The sequence below is a fragment of the Lissotriton vulgaris genome, chromosome 2_1 (assembly GCF_964263255.1).
Source record: "Lissotriton vulgaris chromosome 2_1, aLisVul1.2, whole genome shotgun sequence".
NCBI classification, from domain to species: domain Eukaryota; kingdom Metazoa; phylum Chordata; class Amphibia; order Caudata; family Salamandridae; genus Lissotriton; species Lissotriton vulgaris.
Window position 1 is genome coordinate 1,380,696,140 of NC_141687.1, and position 19,342 is coordinate 1,380,715,481.

Consider the following 19,342-nt stretch of genomic DNA (forward strand, 5'->3'; position numbering starts at 1 on the left):
GCTGTGCTGAGTATGCATGGGACGATTTACTTCAATTTCTACGAGAGGCAAATGAAAACATACCAAATATAGAATTGAAAACACCAGGAGAACTGTGTTCTTTAGATCCAGTGAATGTTTGCAGATATTTTAATCATAGATTTAAAGCTATGATGTCTTTTATTACCAACAAAAAAAATCCTCCCCTTGGAGAGGTTTTGGATTTCTTTTGGAGGAAGGAATATCAAGCGAGAGGTGCTCCTCATATACATATGTTGTTGTGGATTAAAGATGCACCCAAATTTGGATCAGATTCAGATGAAACAGTGATGAGTTTCATTGAAGAGTATTCAACATGTGCTGTTCCAAAATCTACTGAAGAAAACAATTTAAGGCAACAAGTTTTACGTTTTCAATCTCATCGTTGTGGAAAGTACTGTCGTCGAAAATGTAAAAACAAGGAAAAGTACTACACGAAATGTCGTTTTGCATTTCCTCGACCAGTGATTTCTAAGGGAAGAGTAAATAATTTGATGTCATCTCTACGACATACTGTGATGAGTAAATCTCCCAAAAATACATATAATTTGAAAAGAAATGAAGAATCTAAGTACATCAACGATTACAACCCAGTGATTTTGTCCATGTGGAATGCTAACATGGATATTCAGTTCGTTGCTGACAACTCTATTGCTGTGGCTCGATATGTGACATCTTACATCACGAAAAAAGAAAAGACAGAATTGAAGGAAATGTGGGAGGACATTTCACATGAAAAGAGTCTAAGCAAGAAATTATACAGTTTCAGTCTGAAGATGTTGTCGCATCGAGAAATTGGAGCATATGAATGTTCTGATCGGTTATCATCAGCAAGTCTCTATGCCAAATCAAGAACAATCATTTGGGTGAGTCTTGGTCTTGCTGCAACACGAAATCGAGTTTTGAAATCTGTACAAGAAATTGAATATTTGGCGGAAAAAGAACCGAACAGTACAGATATTTTGAAGACAAATATGTTGGATACATACTATCCAAATAGAAGTACTCACCTTGAGAACACATGTTTGTATGAAGTTCTTCAAAACTACAGTTATAAGAGGAACATCACAGAAGATATCAATAATGGAAAATATGCACTCATTGGCTATGAAGGATGTCTAGTGTAGCAGAAAAAATGCCATTTGATTAATCATCGAAAATTGAGTTGTGAAGTTCCAGACAAAAGAGAATTTTACTATTTAGCTCTTTTGCAACTCTTTAAGCCATGGCGTACAGAAGAGGAACTACTTGGAGATTTTCTCTGTTATGAAGACTCTTTTAATGCAACTAAGGATACCATAGAATGTCCTATTTTTCTAAATTATCTGCAAATGTTGAATGAAGAAATGGAGCAAGAAACTACAATTGCTGAAGAGATAGCTAGAAACAGTTCTCAAGATAGTCAGAGTTCTACTTCATTGAGCCAGGATCCACTAGGAGGACCAATTATCCAAAATGAAGCTGCCACTGCAATGGATGAGGTGGAAAGAGCTATGGAACAAGCTCAAGAGGATGGAGTTAACTTAGAAGATTTTGTAAAGCAACTAAACATTGAGCAGAAAAAGATATATGATGAAGTCACAGAGCAGATTGAACATGGATTCAGACATGAGAAAAAAGAGTGCTCATGTATATTATTTGACCCTGTCCGATTGTACGTAAGTGGAGAAGCGGGGACAGGAAAAAGTTTTCTAATTAAAGCCGTTGCAAGTTATCTGCAGAAAAGGACTGATTCACCACTGTCTTGTGTTGTAACTGCTCCAACTGGTCTGGCAGCACATAACATTAAAGGGATTACTCTACATCGTTTATTGATGCTGCCAGTTGAACATGATAATAAATTGCATTACAACAAGCTATCTGGAGATGCGTGTTCTGAAGTTTCAAGAGTCTTGAAGAAAATGAAACTTCTTATCATAGATGAAGTAAGCATGGTCTCAAATCTAATGCTTGCTTTTGTGCATTTGAGAATGCAAGAAATTCTTAAAACAGACTATGATGTGTTATTTGGAGGAAAACACATTATTGTTTTTGGAGATCTATTGCAGTTGACTCCAGTAAAAGGACAACCAGTGTTTAAAATGCTCACGCATGAAGATACCAGGAAGTCCCTTGGAAGCATTGGAAATGTTAATATATGGCTAAATTTTAAATATGCTGAACTGCTTCAAAATATGCGACAGGCCAAGGATGAAGATTATAAAAATATTCTACAAGATGTAAGAATTGGAAAAGTGACTGAGAAAGGGAAAAAAGCTTTGCATAGTCGATTAATTTCAAATTTGTATCCAAATGAAAACATTCTTCCAGAGAATATTTTTTAAAAAATGACTGAGAAGAAATCTGGGATATGTTTGATGCCAACTCGGCAAGAATGTTCCATCTTCAACCAAAAAATGTTAGACTTAGAAAATGAAGAGATTGTGAAACTGGAAGCAATAGATAAAATAGAGCATATGGGTGCAACAATTGTTTTGTCAGAAAATTTGAAAACTAAATTGGATTCATTGGAGAAAAGTATTTCAAAAACAGCTGGTTTTGAAAAGACTCTGAATGTGTGTTTAAATTGTCGTATCATTTTGAGAAGGAATTTAAATGTTGAAAGCGGTCTGGTAAATGGAGCAATGGGTTATGTTGTTGATTTTGTGAATTACAGAAATAGAGATGGAATTGAATTTTTAAAAATAAAATTTGATGGCATTGAACAAGTACAACAAATAAGTCGTTGTTCTGCTAGATTTTTACTTGTAAAAGACTTATATGTTCGCCGAAAACAGTTTCCTGTTTGTTTGGCGTATGCGGTGACAATTCATAAATCTCAAGGTTTAAGTGTAGATAGTGCTTTGGTGAACATTGGAAGATCTGTGTTTAAAGAGGGTATGGCATATGTGGCATTATCTCGAGTCAGAACTTTATCAGGGTTGTACTTGATTGCGTGTGATGAGACAAAGATTTCTGCAGATCTAGATTGTGTTAAAGAATACAAAAGGTTAAGAAGAGAGTATGCTCCACATTTGCCACAATATCCACTGTTTGAAAAACGTGTGGTAGGCCGAAAAAGAAGAAATGAGGATAATTGTAGTGAGGTAGTTGCAAAAAGACAAAAAGTAGAGAAAACTGTAATTGAAAACAGGAAGAAAAAGAATTGTGGAGAAAATGTTGTTGGATTTCAGTTTGAAAATAGTTCTGGTGTCAACTGCTATGCTAATGTAGTGGTTAATGTTGTTTTTTTTCTTAAAAGTTTACAAGAGCAGATTGTTGAAAATCGGGATCAAAGATTGTGTGGTTTATTGAATTCTGTGTTTCAGAAATGTAGCAGTGGTACAGCACAAATAGAAAGTGTAACAGAAATTCGAAATATTTTAGATTTGTGTTCTGGACAAGATACATTTTCACAGAACATTCAGCAGGATTGTCAGGAATTTTTAATGTATATGTTTGGTGTTTTCGAAGATGAAGGTGTAGATGTAGATAATCTTTTCAGTCTTTCTTATCAATGGCAGCATGACTGCCACAATTGTAGTTTATCAAGTACTACTAGAATAGACACTGAAAGATTTATATATTTGACTTTACCAGACTGTAAATCAGTGTTTTTTCAAAAATCTAGTTAAAGCAGCAGATCATAATATGGTGTGTACCCAATGTAACTGTACAATGCTGTCCACATTATTTATACAAAGGTATGGGCAGTATATCATTTTAGTTTTCCAACGATGTAGACCTGATGGAACTAAATTGACAACTTCTATCAAAAATTTTGTGGCTTCTCAGTTATCAATTTCTGGAAGGACCTTTACAACTGAAGCTATTATTTATCATGATGGATCTTCGACCACCTCAGGACATTATACATGCTACTTAAAATCTGAAAATGGATGGAGTTACTGCAATGATTCTCATTTAACTTATAAACAACGTTTGCCTTATGACTCTACAAATTCTTATCTAGTGTTTTTAAAACCAAAGTTTTAGTAAAGGGAATTGGCCTTTGAAGACGGGAATAGTTAATAAAAGTTAGTTAGTTAGTTAGTTAATCTAATATTTTAAATTATTTATCTCATGTAGATACTTTAAGTGGATCTCAAAGTAAAAAATACTGATATATCAGACACAAATTGGCCGTGAGGATTGTGTATGGTATGATGTTTTTAGATCTTTTTTCATAGGAAGTTGATGAAATGGAACTTATAAGGCACAGCAGACTTTTTTCCACCAAAAGGACCTTCACTATCTTCTATTTGGCCTCATGGAAAAGTAAGTGAATCAAAGATTAGTGTACATATATGAGATGTATGTTTGAATGGTTTTTTTTAAACACAATCTTTTAGATTGTGTTTTTTTTTCCCGCTGTTATATGATGAAGACTTTGAAGTCACTAATTTAAGTGGAATTCAATATATTCTGAGAACAGCAAAAATAAATAATGTAACATGTTGTATAAGTTATTCTATAGTTTGCATTGTGTAATTTATATTGTGTTTACATTGTCTTACACTCATTTTCTTTTTCACCCTTATTTACCTCTCTTTACTAATTTACACTCTTTTTTCATCGCTGTTTCTTTAGTGCACTTCATTCACAACTTCTCAATCTAATAGGAACTGTCTGCATTTCCTCTGTTCCTTCCACCACTTTTTATCTTTTTCATATTCTCACAGTACCACTGCTTTAGTTTCCTAACCCTCTTTCTCTTTCTCCATTTTTTTTTCTTTCACACTCATTGTACTGTAGTTCAGTTAGTTCTTCATTTTGTCTTTCTTTGTACTTACTCTCTCACTCCTGTTTTATCCATCGTTCTTTAATAACTTCATTTCTTTCATCCCTTCACTCTGTGACTTCACTTCACTCACTCTCAATCATCTTCTATTCCTCTATTTTATTTATAGTTTATCAATCTGACTTCTCTCCTTTTCACTCATTTTTCTTTTACTTTCTTATCTTTACTCATTTTGTTTTGATATTTTACATTCTTTTAGTATCTTATTTACCTTTAGGAATTTGTTCTCTAACTATTTCTTTTTCCTTTTTTTTTCTTTCTACATTACTTTCTTTCTGTTTTTGTATCCTTCACTATTGCTTCATTTCTTAGTAAACTTTTGTAGATTTTTAAACCTCATGAACTGTTTCTTCTATTTTATTATACATTTTTATGTAATTATAACATGTTTTTTCCTTTATCTTTCACAGATACAAATTTGCATAGATTATATGGTAAGTGTGTTTGTAAAATGTTTTTTGTTATCACCTTTTGTTTTATTTTCACTATTTTTCTGTCACCCTACCGCACACCTATTTCCTTACTTTGCTTCCCTCACTTATTCTTTTCTTCCATGTTTACTTCCTACCACATTCAATTTCTTTCAGTACTTCTGCCTATGCACACTCCTTCACTTACCTTTTTTACTGGTTCACTTAGTACCTTTGTGACAGTCCTTCTTTTACTCTCTCTCTTCTTTCTCTCTATTACTCCCCATGTGTTACCCTTATTCACTTACATGTACCCTCTTTCACCCCTCTTTACTTATATTCACTGCTATTTACTTTCCCTCCATCACTGCTATTCTTTTCCTCTGATTCCGTCACTACCTGTCATTCCCATACTTAACTGTCCTTCTTTTTACTTTCAACATCCATTTACAATCTCACTTAACCTCTGCTTTAGTCTTCTTCCTATTTCTTCTTTCTTTTGCTCCCTTATTCATTTTTCTTTTTCTCAGTTACTTCCTCTTACATTTTTTCTCTGTCTTACTATCTATTACTCAGTCTCTCTGTGTTCCTCCCTTTAGCTCTCTTTCTCTTAACACCACTCTTTCTGTTACCATTCCTTATGGTTACTCCTTCATTATTTTTTTTAATTTTTTTTTTTGTTAGTGCGCTGACGGTACGCGCACCGGTGCGCGTCCCGAAAGCGCACAAGGGTGAAATATAAAAAAAAACTATTTTAAATTAAAAATATTATCTCAATATACATTATAGTGTTCATTTTTAGAAAAACATACTTTAGCAATTCACTAAAAAACACATAGGTATGAGTCTGTATAAAAAGTTAGGAATTAGCATTAAAAAAACCTATGAAATTCACTGAAAAAACCAAAGGTTTCACACCAGTTATAGTTAGGAATTAGCATTTAAAAAACCTATGAAATTCACTGAAAAAACCATAGGTTTCACACCAGTTATAGTTAGGAATGAGCATTTAAAAAACCTATGAAATTCACTGAAAAAACCATAGGTTTCACACCGGTTATAGTTAGGAATTAGCATTTAAAAAACCTATTAAATTCACTGAAAAAACCATAGGTTTCACACCAGTTATAGTTACCTGGAAATTTTACTGACATAAAACCATTGAAATTCCCACGTTATAGTTAGTTGGACTCACTATAACTTGCGCGTGCAATGCACTGCTGATGACATCACATATTACATCACTCATGACATGGTCAGTGACATCACTCATGACATCACTGATGACACCATCCTTGTAACACAGTGACAGACCTCCTTTCACTGTAAAGTAACCTTTGAAACACATATTCAAAAATAGAAACTAACATTAACAAAAAAGTGGATATACCCATACCAGTTACAACGACCAATTCAGTAATTTCACCATCTATATACAAATTCGCACATTCACCAACAGTTTTATGTATTCACTCATACATATACTCACTCATCATATGTAGTGATACCCCTATTCATTCTGTTACACACTGACAGTCATCAAAAACTTACTCATACATATACTCACACATGCAAATAAACTAATAAACATCCATTTATTTGCATATATAACTATACACACATTAGCACATTACTTCTAAGGAAACTTACACATACTTACTCTCTTAAACAATCACTTATAGAAACACATACTTATTTAAACAGGAACTCTTTTAATCTCTCACTCTCACATATACTTACTTATATACATCAATTCTCATATATACAAGATTTAAACATATGTAGTTACTCATAAAGACACTAGTGAGAGAGGCATTCACTCTCTAACACACACATATACACACTCATCCACCCATACAATCCTACACAAATGCTGTCTTTAAAACACATACAAACAGTGAGTCAGTCATTGATGCATCTATGTGCTAAGTAACAGCCCCACCAAACCATACAGACACTCATACTGATACTAAAAAAAATCTAATAACCCATATACACACACATGTAGCTACTCACCAACCCATGCAGCCACTTATACACAAAGTAAAACACTGATACATATATTTAAATATTTAAACATTACTCGCTAATATATGTATTCACTAAGATACACTAAATAAGCCAGTTAACCAATCAATTTCTTTAAAAAAAACATCCATTCAGACACTTATTTAAACATTTATTCTTCCATCGACCTTAACATATACATATATAAAACATATTTATTTTTCAGAAAGGCACATATTCATTGGATGGTGTCATCAGTGATGTCATGAGTGATGTCATCAGTGATGTCATGAGTGATGTCACTGACCATGTCATGAGTGATGTAATATGTGATGTCATCAGCAGTGCATTGCACGCGCAAGTTATAGTGAGTCCAACTAACTATAACGTGGGAATTTCAATGGTTTTATGTCAGTAAAATTTCCAGGTAACTATAACTGGTGTGAAACCTATGGTTTTTTCAGTGAATTTAATAGGTTTTTTAAATGCTAATTCCTAACTATAACCGGTGTGAAACCTATGGTTTTTTCAGTGAATTTCATAGGTTTTTTAAATGCTAATTCCTAACTATAACTGGTGTGAAACCTATGGTTTTTTCAGTGAATTTCATAGGTTTTTTAAATGCTAATTCCTAACTATAACTGGTGTGAAACCTTTGGTTTTTTCAGTGAATATATATATATATATATATATATATATATATATATATATATATATATCCCGCTCCAAAAACACCTAGGCAGGGCACTCGCAGGCGGGTGCTTTCCACTGTGGGGGTGCTCCCACAAGTCAGTACTCGCTCCAAATTCCGTAACTTTGGACTTCCGTCCTACGGTAAAAAAGCACTAACGGGGGGGTCGTTTGGGTTATTTATTATTCACCAGCAAATAGACACTACATCAACAGACGCGTTTTGGTAAAAAACCTTCATCTATGTTTACCGAAGCGCCATCTTAGACACAGTTTTATCCTCATGTGCAAATTATCGCAATCAAGGAAGGACTCAGAAATACATAAAGAGTCACTACAAATGGAGCACCATCTTTAAACATTCAAATCAATGAATCCCATTCATTGGAAAGATGTGCATTTGATAGTGCCCGTAGATGGGCTAAATATAATATATATACATTATATACACAGCGTTCCATACCAATTGTATATACAATTTGAGCTATGATAAATCAAAGCAAAGCAAACAAATCCTGCCCTGTATGGGCATGCAATAAAAGCACAAGGCCTGTGTCTAATCTAGACCAACAATACATCATATATAGTTATATACATTCAAGAAGAAAGAAGGAAAAGAATGTCAGAACCACTCAAGAAAGAGGGCAACCTGGAAGATTAGTATGGAGAAAATAGAGATAAAGATTTCCATTTACATATATACATTTATACATTTCAGAAGCTAGGCAAGACTCAAAAGTGCAAATACAGTAGGTTGACATTCCTAGATCATATAGGACACCTTACTCATCACATCCAGGACTGTATATATAGCCTCAACAGTAGAGTAGGATCTAGTACAGTTATTCTACCAGGTGTATTGCAAGTTCTTCGCTGCTATTCAAACCCAAAGGATGCTTAGAATGCATGTCGATAATATATCTAGACTCCAATCTACGGAGCCGTAGCAATCTATCCCCCCCTCTTGGATTGCTCGGGACATGATCAAGCCCAAAGTAACTGAGCAAATCCCTGTTGCGTTGATGTACTTTATCAAAATGATGCGCAACAGGGTATGCTTCATCTCCTTTAGCAATCGTCCGCATGTGCTCTAGTTTTCTCATCTTCATGGGATTGATCGTGCTTCCCACGTAACGTAGCCCACACGGGCAGGTTAACCAGTAAACACTGTACGGGGTGGTGCATGAACCTTCTGATCTTTCTACGGATTCCTATGTTAAGAATTTCACAAGACAGGACTCGCTTGCTGATTTTGCAGGCTTTACATTTCCCACACGGGAAGAATCCCTGCAGGGGTCCAAAAGCTGATTTAGGGGTTTCAGCCATGTAACTGTGTACAAGATCGTTTTTAAATGATCTCGCCTTCCTGAAAGTAATTAAAGGATTGAAGGGAGATCCACGCTCAACACCTCATCGGTTTGCAGTATATGCCAACTCCTTTTCAAGATCTTTTTAAATCGGGTGGCTTTTTTAGAAAATATAGTTATAAGGCGGAATTTCCCCCCATTTTTTAAATCTTGTATTCTCCTGTCTTTGGTCTTTAAGAGGCTTTCTCTTTTCAGTTTATTAGCTCTTTCGAAAGCACTGTTCAAAATCTCGTGGCTATAGCCACGTGCCTGGAAACGTTGCAAACTGGTTTTAGCTGCACTTTGGAACTCTCTCATCTGTGCTATTATTTGCGCTGTGACATCAAGCCAGAGCATAACCAACTTATTAGACAACTTGTGTCACATTGTCATCAGCCATAAGCCTTTATCTTCTAAGGTGGCGTCTGTGGAAGCCATATGCAACAGATTAATGTGCGGACTTGAACCACACAGCCTTGATTGGCTGACTTTGAAACCAAATGCTTTAAGTTACAACATCTGCTCATCTTTCACAGGTGGGGGTCGAGACGGTGTCAGTACGGGCCCACGCATGTGACATGTGCCCCACGCCTGTGAAGTCCACGTGTGATGTGTCTCCCAGTGTGTGGTATGGAATCCTGTGCTTGACCAATGCATAAATACCTTTACTGGTCAAAGAACGAAAATAGCGGCCAGTTCGCTATTTAGTGGTTTATAGAAGACAATTGTCCCGCGGCAGATGCAGTAATACTATAATATTCATTTGAAAGAAACTGTATCCAGACCCTAGTACATCAATGGTGAATGGCAGTATCTATTGTGTTGTATCATGCACTTGATAGTAATGTGAAATCACTGTGCAGCTTGTATTGTGGAACCCCTGGACACATCCTATGCTTGTGGATTCAGTGACCTAGATGTTATGGTCAGGGAAATTATAAGGATTTGGGGGCCCTGTTCGGATGAACTTGAAATTATGATCTTGTTTCAGTTCTTTTATACCTCCTATGGCCTGGTGGCTAACATTTGTCTACATTCTAAACGTCTTTATATCTAATATTCAGGGGAAGTGCTGTGTGCTTTCAATATTGTAACAGCAGCAGCTCACTAATACTACTGTAAGTAATCTCTGTGACATCCTCCCATTTCTCACATGTGAGGTCCTGTTTTTGATCTAAAAAAAATTTCTCAGCAAAATGTCCAATATTCTCACACACCAATCACACTAAACACAAATGAAAGGAAACCGGTATTGAAAACAATCTGTTAAAGAATTATTCAGGGATATCAGGACCAGGTCTCTTCAGAACAAAGCTGGGTGTGTGCATAATATGTTTGAACCACTGTGCATGGTATGGTGAAATTGCTGTAGCTGATGTGGTAGAATTGCCCTGCCTGATGGGGTGGAATCCTTGATCCGGTGTCTCTCCGGCTTTTTTTCCTGCTCCCCACTTCAGCAGTCTTTGATATTCCCTGTTTGTGCCTGTGCCGGGTGGCAGAGGGCATCTAAATAATGCGCCTACTTGCCTCCGGAAGCTGTGTAGGCTGGTTCTGGCGGTGGCTGGGTCGTTGGTGAGGGAGAGGATCAGTTGGGTGTCGTTGGCATAGGAGATGATGTTGAGGTTGTGTTGTCGAGCGATGGCAGCGAGGGGGCTCATGTAGACGTTGAAGAGGGTGGGGCTGAGCGATGATCCCTGTGGTACACCGCAGATGACTTCGGTGGCCTCGGATCTGAACGGGGGGAGGCGGACTCTCTGGGTTCTTCCGGCGAGGAACGAGACGATCCACTCCAGTGCCTTCTCTCGGATTCCGATGTTGCTGAGGCGTTGCACTAGGGTGCGATGGCAGACAGTGTCGAACGCTGCAGAGAGGTCCAGGAGGATGAGGGCCGCTGTTTCCCATTGTCAAGGAGGGATCTGATGTCGTCAGTGGCTGCGTTGAGGGCGGTCTCGGTGCTGTGGTTGGCTCGGAAGCCGGATTGCGAGTGGTCGAGGAATTCGTTCATCTCGAGGAAGGCGGCAAGCTGTCTGTTGACGGTCTTCTCCATGACTTTGGCAGAAAAATGGAGGAGCGAGATGGGGCGGAAGTTCTTGAGGTCGGTGGGGTCCGCTGTTGGTTTCTTTAGGAGGGCGCTGAGCTCGGCGTGCGTCCAGCATTCCGGGAAAGTGGCGGTTTAGAAGGAGGCGTTGATGATGTCCCGGAGTTGGGGTGCGATGATGGAGTCGGCCTTGTTGAAGACGTGGTGGGGGCAAGGGTCGGTTGGGGATCCGGAGTGGATGGTGTTCATCGTGCGGGTGGTGTCTTTGGTGCTGACCGGGGTCCATGCGCAGAGGGTGGCCATAGGAGGCGATGGTTCAGCGGTTGGGTGCGTAGTTGTTGCGCCGAAGCTGTTGTGTATTTCGGCGATCTTGCGGTGGAAGAACGAGGCGAGTAAGTCACAGAGGTCTTGCGAGGAAGTGATGTCGTTGTTTCCGGCGCTGGGGTTGGAGAGCTCTTTGACGATGCTGAAGAGTTCCTTGCTGTTGTGGGCGTTGTTGTCCAGTCGTTCTTTGAATGCTGTCTTCTTGGTGGTGAGGATCAGCTGGTGGTGTTTGTGGGTGGTGTGCTTGAGGGCTGTCATGTTGTCTGTGGTCCGGTCGTTGCGCCAGGCTTTCTCGAGGGTGCGGCAGTTCTTCATGGAGTTCTTAAGTTCGTCGGTGAACCAAGAGGTTTTCTTGCTGTTGTGTCTGCTGGGAGGGGTGTTCAGTGGTGCGAGGTCGTCTGCGCAGTTGGTGATCCACTGTGTGAGGTTGCTGGCTGCTTCGTTGGGGTCTGTTGTGCTGGCGGGAGGGTTCTGGCTGAGGGAGGTGGTGAGCTGGTCGGTGGTGATCATGTTCCAGTTCCAGCTGGGAACATGTTGCGGGTGGTGGTGAGTAATGGTTCTTCTGAAGCTGAAGTGGACACAGCTGTGGTCAGTCCAGTGCAGTCCGGTGGAGTGGCTGAAAGAGATGTACTTGCTGGAGGAGAAAACTGGGTCCAGGGTGTGGCCAGCGTAGTGGGTGGGGGTGTTCACCAGTTACTTGAGACTGAGGTTGGCGAGGTTGTCCAGCAGGGTGAAATAAAAATAGGGTGGTGGTGTTGCTGTCCTTGTTGTTCTCCAGGTGGAAGTTGAGGTCCCCTAGGAGGATGTAGTCAGCGGAGGGGAAGGCGTGCGGGCTGATGAAGTCTGCGATGTCTTCGCTGAATTGTGTGCGTGGTCCCGGAGGTCTGTAGATGAGGGTGCCTCTGAGTGTGGTCTTGGGGTCGGTGTGTATCTTGAAGTAGAGGTGTTTGGTGGCTTTGAAGGTGTCGTCGGAGCTGGTCGTGATGTGGATGGTGTCCTTGTGTATGATGGCGATGCCTCCTCCAGTCTGGTTGACGCGGTCCTTTCGGGTGATCTTGTATCCATCCGGGATAGCGATGGCGATGCCGGGCGCTGAGGAGGCGTTCATCCAGGTTTCCGTGAGGAAGGCGACGTCTGGCGATGTTGTGTCGAGCAGGTTCCAGAGTTCGATTGCGTGTCTGTAGACAAACTTAAGGCTGCCTGCTGCCTGCTGGTGGGTGGCATGTGCCCTGGGTGTGTGGAGGAGGCACTAGCAGAGAGTTCAGATCTGGGAGGGTTAGTGACGGTAGATGAGTAGATACTCACAGGTTTGAAGCAGTGTGGGGCCCTCGGCTTTCTGTGGCTTAATTGCGTGAATTTGTTTAGTTGTGCTTAGAGATGTGTTCCGGTCCATAGAGCATCCCCCTGCACTCGAAAAAATTGCACACATGAGTGGATAAAGTTCAGCTCTCAGTGGAATTCGTTTTGAATTAGTTTCAAAACGTGGCTGTTTAGACAATGGTAATTTCCTTCATCTTTCACGATCTTCGTTTTCTCTTTTTATGTTTTTTTATGTTGCTCCCTTTGTTACTGGCATGCAGCAAGCCTAGCACCGGGACACTCTAGCTGCAGTATCTGAGTGCTTTAGAAAACTTTATAACATAAAATAACATAACTGCAGTCTCGCGAGGTCAGGGCCCAAGGCACTTTTGTTTACTCCAAAGACAGGCACTCCAAGCTGGGTTCTTTCTTTTCTTAAGAAATAAAATAACAGAAAAAATCAATACGAAACCAGGTGGCCCCTAGCTCTCTCCCAATGTGGCACAGTTTACATGGTGGCCCTGGACAGGTAAAAATCTGGTAGACAAGCAGTTTCAGAGTTGTCCTAACTAATAAGTCATTTCTGCTACCGTGTATTCTGGTGGTTTTGAGGGAGTTAGAGAAATAGGTTTTCAAAAGGAGAAGGGGAGACCGGGAGCGTATTAATGGTCCAGTGCCCGTGCTCCCAAATAACAATATAGTCAATACAAGTGGGGGGCACTGTTCCAGAGGGAGAGGTAGGGAAGAGAAAGGAAATACTAGGTCTCAGACTCAGTGAAAGGAGTGGGAGGGAAGTGCTGGACAAGACAGATCTTGTCTCATGTTGCCCTCACACACCCCGAAGGATGTCATGCTTCATCATTGGGCGGTTGCTCCTCGTCGGGCTGGCGGTGCAATGCCCTAAAGGTCCCCCGAAGGGTCGCTTTGGCGGAGATCTTTTAGACAACTGCCATCGGGTGCATGTGGGTGTGTGGTTGGAGTCCTAAAAGTAAAGTGCTGTTGTGCGTGGAGTGAGTTTTAAAACTACCTAAGGGTATACCTAGGAAGTCTTTAATGAGAAGGTACCCTTGGTAGAGTTAAAGAACCCGTAGGTTCGGAGTTACCTATAATGGCGTAATGTGCCCCGGTTACTGATAAGGTCGACATGTTTCACGCCTTAGTCGGTCCAAATGATCCCTAGTGTTTCTTCAGGACCAAAATAGAAGTAGTAATGGTGTAATGCACTATAGTGAATTGTATTAGTAGAGAGGTAACACTGGCCCTCTAAATGATCTGGGGGGGCCACTAAGTACAATGAGTTTAGTAGTGGCTATGACACCACCCAGTCGATCGTGACCTAAGAGGGAGAAATGGAAACATAGGGAAACAAAAACAAAAACAACACAGTGCACGTTATAGTGATGTTTTCAAAAGTCACTACTTTCACTCTGGCATCCAACAGGATAAAAAAGATAATCAACCGCAACTGGAAGATCCTTAACAATGACTCCCTAGACCTTCCACCACCACGCTTCATGTTCAAGAGAACAAAGAACCTTAGAGACCAGCTAATGCACACGAGCCCACAACCTCCCAGAAGTCCCAAGGAAACTACGCTGTGGAACCTCCCCGCTGTCATAGGACATCATCCATGTGGCACATGTGGGGTCTGCCCCTTAACAAAACATACCAAAACATTGCACTTGGGGAACTTCAGATGGGAACAACACAAGCACACAAATTGCAACACCACCAACTGCATATACCTGATCACATGTCCCTGCAATCTCTCATATGTTGAATGACCACACGAGCAATAAAAGTGAGAATCACTTAACATAAAAGTACAATCAAGCGGAAACGTACGGCCACTAAACGCACAAACCATTTTATTGACAAAGGCCACCCATGCGAGGCCATTAACTGGACAATCCTGGAGGCCAACTCAGTTTGATATAGTCACTCACTGCTTAAATGTGAACAAAGATGGGTTCGCCGTCTAAAAACAAACACCCTTGGACTCAACGTTGAAATCTAATGGGTAGACCTTTGATTTAACACAGGACCTAGTGTCCTCCTCTATCATCATAATATAGGAATAAGCGGGTGCCTTGCAGACAATACTAGACTGTCTCTCTAGTATGTCACAACACTCAGTCACCCATTCTGCATCTGTGCACCTAGACACACCATTTTCCTATATGACACCTACCTTCCTGCTGGACATAGCTGTGACTGCACCATGACTGTTGATTACCGATAGTCATGGCTTCACTAAGCCATTGTTTGATAATTTCTGCTTTGGGACATGATGACCCTGCACACATTCTGAAACTCTTCCCTAATGAACGTGTCATCAACCTTGCATCATAGTAAACTGTGTTTACAGTCTGAATTTTAATGTGATTTTGATTTATTCAGTCTGGCTTACCTTTATACCTTATTAATAAAATATTGTGTGTGACACAACAAGCACACTCCAGATCGCTGTCAAATAGCAGTCTAGAACACCACCGGCACTAGACACATGCGCAACAGAGGTATAGCCTTCTGCGCATGCGCTCAATAACACTACACACTCACGCAGCCGCAGCAGGCCTACACATGATTCGGCAAACCGGAAGACGGAACCTCCCTTTACCAATGACGCAGGAGTGGTACATATTATGGCTAAATGACCGAGCACCCTGACATTCAAGTAGGCGTCAGAACGGGGCAGGTTTCTTGAGCCGGAATCCGATTACTAAAGTGAGTACGAACTACAAGGCTCCGCAGGAGGAGACCTTCTTCCAAAGTAGTTACAAGTGTGTGTTGCTCACTGATGACCAGAGCAAGGAGAGTAATGGCGTAGGGGGCCCAAACAGGTGTGGGCCCCCTACGCCACAAGTTTATGGAGCACTACTAGGGCTCCTTTTATGTAAGCCAGGAACCGTGTATACATACAAACACAGACCACTGATCCACTGTACCGGAGTATATTCGGACATCTTAGGTGGTGTTCACCATACAGTCATCATTTGAAACTTAGCCACAGATATTACATGATGACGAGGTTGTGACACCATTTTACGTATGATATGTCTTATCGTTGTGCACAACACACTTCAGCTAGCTGAGACCTATGTGTCTAATTGGCGCGATGGATGTGGATGGCCGACTGCCTAATCTGAGGTGTGCAATGTGCCTCTCAGACGGGCAAGCCGCACAGTCTGCGCTCGTTGCTCGTCAACACACAGGAATCACAATGTTGCGTGGTAGAGTTTTTAGTCATGTCTCTTGCTCTTTTATTTTGATTTCCACATGCTCCTTGTCTATCTAAAAGCAGGACTGCGTGACTTTCGAAAATGCCACTATAACGTGCACTGTGTTTTTTTTGTTTTTGTTTCCCTATGTTTCCATTTCTCCCGCTTAGATCACGATCGGCTGGGTGGCGTTATAGCCACTACTCAACTCATTGTACTTAGTGGCCCCCCAGATCATTTAGAGCGTTACCCATCTAATAATACAATTCACTATCGTGCATTACACCATCACTAGTTCTGGGAAAACTGTGAAAAGGGGGCAGGGTAGAAACACCCTGACCCCCTAGGCCTGCCTAGGGGGTCCCACAAGGACCCCCAAGGCCTCTTTTATTTAGCCTGGGGGGGCAAATCCTAGGGGCAATTGATTGTTTCTAAAGGGGGGCCCAGAGGTGACCCATAACCCTGGGGACCGCCACCCCCAAGGCTTCTTCAAAATAAAATGTGTGTGGGGGCTGAACCCCCCCACACGCCCGGGGACCGCCACCTCCCCGGGGCTTTAATATTTAAAATGGGAAGCCCATGATGGATCCCACAGCCCGGGGGACCACCATCCCCCTGGGGTAGGTATGGGCGGAAAATCCGTTTCGCTCGCGGATTTTGCGGATTTTCGGGAAATCCGCAATCCGCGAGATTCGCGAATCTCCCGCAAAATCCGCAAATCCGCGAGCAGCGGATTTTGCTCACACTGCTCGCACTGTTCGCGTGAGTTCGCGGCTTCCCAGTACAACTTCGCGCCCCGCAAATAAGTGCTAAATTGCAGAAATACGATCTTAGCAAAACTGAAACTACTTGCCAGGTTCAAAAGTTCAGGCTCATCATTAGTAGCCATTTCCTGTAGTGCTTCCTGAGGGGCCCCTCCAGAGTTCAGTTGCCAGTTGCAACTATTATGTGACCCTGCTCTGAACCTCAGAATAGTTACACATATGCCACAAAGGTCCTGAATTACAGCTAAGGGAGACAAGCAGGAGCCAGGCTGGAAGTTAAAATCCATTAATCAGCCCCTAATTCATTATTGTCAGTTGGGGCAGGGCAGGTGTTGTAACTAATTTTGCAACAATGAAAGCACTTAGCAAGTGCAAAAGATCACTAATCAGGGCGCACTAAGGAAGCAGGTGCCAGCTAAAAAAATATTCTGTGACACATTAATCAGCCCTAAATTAATTCAGGTCACTTGAGGCAGGGAAGGTGTGCTTTGCTTTGCCGAAAATAATGTACACTGGACAACCAGAGGGTGTGGTGATGAAACAGAGGGTGGCATGGGTGGGCCAGAGGGTGGCATGAGTAGTCAGAGAGTGGCAGTGGTGACAGAGAGTGGCAGTGATGAAGAAGAGTGTCCCAAACAGGCTGGACACGTAGAAACAAGTTCGCAAAACTTGCGACCCGACAGGTAAGTTCGCAAATTGCGAAATTGTAAAAACCCTCGCGAACTGGCAGAAACACGGGCGAACACAAAAAAAAAATCTGCAAATTCGTGGGAATTCGCGGATTTTGCGGATTGCGAGTTCGCAAATCCGCAAAATTCGCGAACGCGAGATCCGCAAAATTCGCCCATGCTTACCCTGGGGCTTTTCAAATTATGGGAGGAGGGCTGTGTGGCCCCCCTCCTGGAGCCTTTGATGGCCGTTGGGCCACTACCCCCCAGGGCCAGCTCCTGCAGTGTCCCAGGGTGCCTACCCCAGGGACACTGCAGTCTGCTTTGGTAGGGTAGGAGCCTCGTGGTTCCTGCCCTACCATAGCAAACTGCCTTCGTATTTGGAAGAGAGAGCAGGTTAACCTGCTCTCTCTTTCAAGTAGGAAATTAGATTGCTTTTCGTTAGGGAGAGCAGCATGTAAGCTGCTCTCTCTGACGAAAAGCAATGCCTGCTCCCGAAGGACGTGGGGAGCTGCCTGGGACCGTGGGGGTTCCCCCCACAGTCCCCAATGTTTTATTTTAGCCCCGGGGCATGGGGTCCCCGGGGATAATACAAATTTGTGATAGGTGCTATTTTTTTTTTACTGTAAAATGTTAATATGCGTACCAAGCGCAGCAGTACGACATATGGTGCAAGGTTCCTAAGTCGTCCCGTACGCATACCTAAGCAAGAACAAGAAAAATATTCTTTAGATATTTATAAAGTCTATATGTTTAGATGTTGGGTGGCTCTAAAAAGAGCCCTTGTGTTTATTGTGGGATTTTAGTACCTACACAAGTTCAAGAGGAAGACTCTCTTTCCCCCATCTATAAAAATGTACACCATCTCTCCTATAGATGCCATCCATATTGTAACGCAGATTGTTGTTGTAAATGGACCCCATTTTATAGTATCAGAGAAAAGCAGAAACAGATTTGTTCACATGTTTCCTAGCTTTCTCAATCTGTGGACAAAATTGATTGGACCAGTTCAATTTCTGACTTTGGCATGTATTAGAATAGACAAAGGTCGTTTGGGGGGAAAAGTGACAACAGTTCTGTAAAGGTGTCCTTCATAAACATTTCCAGACCTACCCCAGTCAAAGTGCCTAGGTCATTGCCACCACAGTGCACAATTATGAGGTAAGGGTGTTGGAGATGCAAAAAGGATTTCACCAATCGCATCAATTGGTGCCACTTTAACCCTCTCTGTCCAATCTATTTAATGTCTACGTTTGGTAAACCTGGGTCTTTGTGATTTCCTTTCTGTTCTGCATACCTTTGTCTCCAGAAAATATAGCTGTGTCCCACAATCCACAACTAAGCATCTTGTAGAGAGGTCTGGATGCACTTAGATGGTCTCTGTAAATAAAATGACAGTTTGAAAAATAAGATTTTTTTAAAATGGTGGATAAGATGCCGTTTTGAAAAAAGCAAAGAAATGATTGGTTGTTTAAAAATATTTTACACAGAAAACTAGGGTGCAATTATCTGTTTTTTAAAAGCCTGAAATGTATTGGTTAGGAAAAAGTGATAGAAAAGAACGTTACTTAAGATAAGCTGGTATATTGACAAGTCAAGCACACTTGCTGTTTAGATTTGCAACATTGTTTGATTAACTTTTCACCTGTCTGCTTAGTTAACTGTTCCCTGAAGTGTTTCTATGGTAACAGGCAGAAAGCAGAATGGAGTAGGGTTGAAGGTTTTGTCAGTTGGAAAGGGTTCAAAAGTTCAAGGAATAGAAAAGTGTGATTCGTTT